This window comes from Elephantulus edwardii, unplaced genomic scaffold (genome assembly GCF_000299155.1).
Source record: "Elephantulus edwardii isolate Elephantulus edwardi_28Jun2011 unplaced genomic scaffold, EleEdw1.0 scaffold00052, whole genome shotgun sequence".
NCBI classification, from domain to species: Eukaryota; Metazoa; Chordata; class Mammalia; order Macroscelidea; family Macroscelididae; genus Elephantulus; species Elephantulus edwardii.
In genome coordinates, this window is record NW_006399802.1 from 8,820,941 (window position 1) to 8,825,580 (window position 4,640).

Sequence of the window (4,640 nt, forward strand, 5' to 3'; positions counted from 1 at the left end):
CTCCAGCACCACAGCTCAAAGGCGTCAATTCTCCTTCTATCCTCCCTAGTCATTGTCCAACTCTCTGATGCATAACAAGTGATTGCAAAAACCATGGGCTGTATCAGGCGCACCTTAATCTCCAGAGAGACACCGTTGCTCTTGAGTACTTTAGAGAGGTCCCTAACCGCAGACTTTCATAGCACTCTGAGAAATACGATGTTTTGAGTGTATTATTAATTTTCTGTTTCTTGAGTTAAAGGAAAATGAGACATTCCCAAAGTAATAAGTAAAATCAATTAATAAAGACAAATATACATGCTTTAAAAACAATGATAAGCTTTTCCCTTATTCTTCTTCTATGGTCACACCTCTCAGTTGCTAATTTAAGGACTGATATGGTTTGAACCCTTCAGTTCCTCTGAGGAAGGAAGATGAGGCAATCTACTTCAATAAATTTGAAAGCTTTGGAAACCCAATAGAGGTATAGGTCAGCCTATAGGATTATTATGATTCAGAGTCGATTGTATGGCAATGAAAGTACCACAGAAAATAGTTTATTTTTAGGCTGGAAGAAAGCTTGTTACTTACTTTCAGAGAGTCCCTTAGTTTGTCTAAGAGCCAGACGGTATTATAGATATTACAGTACTACCCGCTGGGCTGAATGAGATATATGTTTGTCTGATCTCACGAGATGAACTTACTCATTGCCATAGAATCTAAAACAATTCAACTATTTTCTCAGAGGTAGTAAACTGTATGAGAGGAGACTTCCCATCCCTTTTTGTTCAGAGATTTTTGCATATTTGAACCCAGTGTTTGGTTTGGCAGTACAACTCCTTACCCAAGAGGCTATCAGAGTTCCCTAGCTTATAGTTGTTGTTGTATGCCATCGAGATGGGACTGACCCATAGCTAACCCTCCAGCAGGTTTTCAGAGGTAGTTAATCAGATGAGAGGAGATTGCCCATCCTTCTTTCATGGAGCAGCTGGTAGACTTGAACCTCATACCTTTTGCAGTGTGACCTCTTACCACTAAGCCACCAGCTACTATAGTGAGTAGAAAATGTTGTGGCACATACAGCTTAATTCTAAATAAAGGGGATATAAGTCTTGACTGACCCTTAATGGAAAAAATTCCTAAAGTTATCAGACAGCTATTTGAAAAATTGAGAGTTTTAATACACTAGTGAGTCGAGGGAGAGAGACTGACAGTTTTCTCTGGTAAAGCTTAACAGCATTAAAAATTTGGAGAATTAACAAATTGAAGCCAATAGTATATTTTAGGGTTTTTTTTTCTTTTTAAAGTATATGTTGCATCATTAAGGAACTTGTGTTGTCTAGTAAGGAATTGTGCTGTCCATTCAAAGGCAGGTATTTCAACCTACCAGCTGCTCTACTGGGGAAGGGTGGGAAATCTCAATCTCCTGTGAAGTTTACAGCCTCTGAAAACTCACCGGAAGGTCAGCTATGAATGGGTTCCAACTTTATGGCACATAACAACATGATTATGTTACTGTTATGGCAGTAACAACAGAATTGATTTCACTCATTTATCTGGGACAGTGACAGACATTAACTCCTAAGCTTTAGTAACATATAGCTCTAGTTTAAACAAGATATAAAGAGATTTTTTTTGTGTGTGAGCCAATCAACACTTCCTGTCACATCTTTGCAAATAAAATAAGTCAAATACAATGTAAATTTAATGATTTGGGTACATAAAAAAATCACTGGAAAAACTTTCAGTTTCAAATTCATGTTTTAAGGGTAAAGACTTGCAAGTCAGGGACTGTGGAAACAAAACTAACACATTTTCCTGTCTACATTTGCAGTAAGTGTGAACAGCATTTCCTCTGGTGGGAGGTGGGGAAAGAACATTTTGTTCTCTGAGAAAATCCAAAAATAATAGGGTTTTTATATTTATTTTCCAAATGACACTAATTCTTAAGAATTTACTGTAAGTATTGGCTCCATGAGAAACACAACATTATCTCGGATTGTTTTTAAATGCTACAATATGAAGATCTATTATCACCTCTGTAAATACAATAACCATGTGAGAAAATCATGTTGGTTTTCGGGTGTTTCCTACCCCCCAAATCCAAGTCATGTGGGATATGTTATATTTTTCTTTTGAAACATCTCTTTTGTTTGCTGCTTGATTACTAACTCATGAATCTGACTGCCTTGCATTTCTGGCAAACAACCTTCTCTTGTCTAAATTATTTAGTCTCTGAGTCATCCCCTCATCTAAGCCTAATCACAGTTCTTTTCTGAGTGGAAATTTTTCAGATTAGAATGAAAACCTCTTTCACACTACAGATGAAGTTGAAAATATAGTTTCAGGCTTTAAGGAAGAAAAATTAAAATGAAAATAAAACCAGCTGTGAAAAAGACATGTTCTTGTAGGCAGAGGCCCAGATTATAGAAAATATCAGTCACGGTATCCTCACCGGGTTAGAACAAGTGCAAGCAAGCATCTGAAACTCCTTATACAAACTCTTTTGTTTGGTGTAGGTTATATACCTTCTACTGGTCTAACTAGTTCAATGTCTTCTTTAATCTCATTTTGTTCTTATTTTCCTTTATGATGGAAAGATCTCGGACAAATCAGACAAGATTGCACACTCAGAAGAACCAGATATGCTCAGATCAATGTAGCAGCAGTGGGGAACGAGGAAGCCTGAAGGAGATAATGGGATCTTATGTCAAAAGGTAGAGCAGCAACAATGTGTAAAATAATTTTTAGAAGAGGGAAGTTGATACTGAGTTAACATATAAATATAATTGAAGTACAGATCTTGTATCTGATATGACCAACTTTCATTTCCTTTTGCATTTCAGTTTGGCCACTCACACTCTGCCTTATGCTCAAAGACAATTGAGAAACATGCACACACACGGCCAGACACAGAGTCAGACACACACACACAGAGTGTGGAGAGAAAAAAATATATATAGCTGATTTGAAGAGAGCTTTTCATTTTGTTAAAACCCTGGGTGAAGCTACAGAAGCTTTTGCCTGAATGAGCCTAAACCCAAATCCTAACAGTGGTTTATTTTTACTTTAGAAGATTGTGATTGATCTATATTCCTGCACATTAAGATCTACACAGAGCAGTAGATCAACCAAGGGGTAGGGCAACCAAGCTCCCCAATTTAAGCAGTTTCTGTCTAGTTGGCTCCCTCACGAGTATCTCAGTGTACCAGCTGTGGAAGTGAGTTTTTCATGTGATAACAAGCCCCTCTCTTAAATTCTCTTGTCCTCTTTGGTCTGTGAGATGGCCTCATGGCTGCCAGGATCCCCAACCTGAAGGCTTTTTTCCCCAGCAGAGTTGCTGGTCCCTCCATCTCCGGCACCTGAATGTGCTGGCTCTGGGACAGAATGTCCCACCAGATTGCAGTCGCCTCTCCTGAAGTCTATTGTCCTCTTCTGTCTGCAAAATGTACGCACTTTTTAAAAATTTTCTTTTTTTAATTTCAATGAACATCTACAGAGATTTTGGAATTCCATTCATTCATTGTTCACTTTTCTCCCCCCCCCCCGCCCCCGCGTTCGCTCCTCTCCTTGAAGAATGCTGGATAAACTGGTGGAACATAATCTGAGTCAAATAGTGGGAAAATCCAACACCTTGTTCTCTTACAGTAAGGGTTTTAGGGGACAAGGATGAAAAGAAATCAGTACAAATTCATGTTGTAATGGTTCAAATAGATGCACAGTCATATCCAGGCTATTTACTCTGCTCCTTGATCAATAATTGGAATAGTAAGTGGTAAAACAAATTTGCACTCTTTTTCATTTTGTAATGGACTATACACTGGAGAAGGATGGACAATCTCCCCCTGTGTAATTTCCTGCCTCTGAAAACTTACTAGAGGGCCAGCTACAGGTCAGTTATGACTCCATAACACAAGACAACCACAACAAAAGAGTGTAACAATCTCCTACCAATGCTACTTATGATATAACTATTTATTATGTTAGTGGCAAGAAGCGGTGCTGAAATCCTGAAGCCATACGGTTCAAATCCACCAGCTGCTCCATAGAAGGATGGGCAATCTCCTCCCTTGCAATTAACTGCCTCTGAGAACCCTTCCGAGGGTCAGCTACCGGTCAGTTTCGACTCGATGGTACACAACAACAACAATAATAATTCTTATATTTCTTGAATTAAATTTGTTTACAAACTTAAGTTTTGCTGTTATTATATACTGTCAAGTAGGAAGCAGCTCATAGCTAGCCCTTTACTGAGTTTTCAGAGGAAGTATATTGCCTTGGAGATTGGCCACCTTTCTCCCGTGGGGCAGCAACGTATTTCAATAACGTTTTAAGGTTCAATTCCTTACTGCTAATCTAACAGTCCCGAACTGAAGCATAGTAGGTAATATTTTTCATTTTTAGCATAACTTTGTAGTAAGGTATTATTCCCTTACTACAAGGATGAAGTAAGTAAAATTGAGAGTGCTTAAACAACTTCACTAGGAGGTCACACCAATGTAAGCCTAAGAGTCAAATACAGTGTCTTTAATTTGAAATTGTGTGCTATCACCACTACTGAAACACAACTAAAGCTTTAACTAATTTATTTTCAGAAAATTATTCTCATATTTTATTATTAAAGAAGTTTACCTCTAAAATGACCAAAATTCACTCCTGAC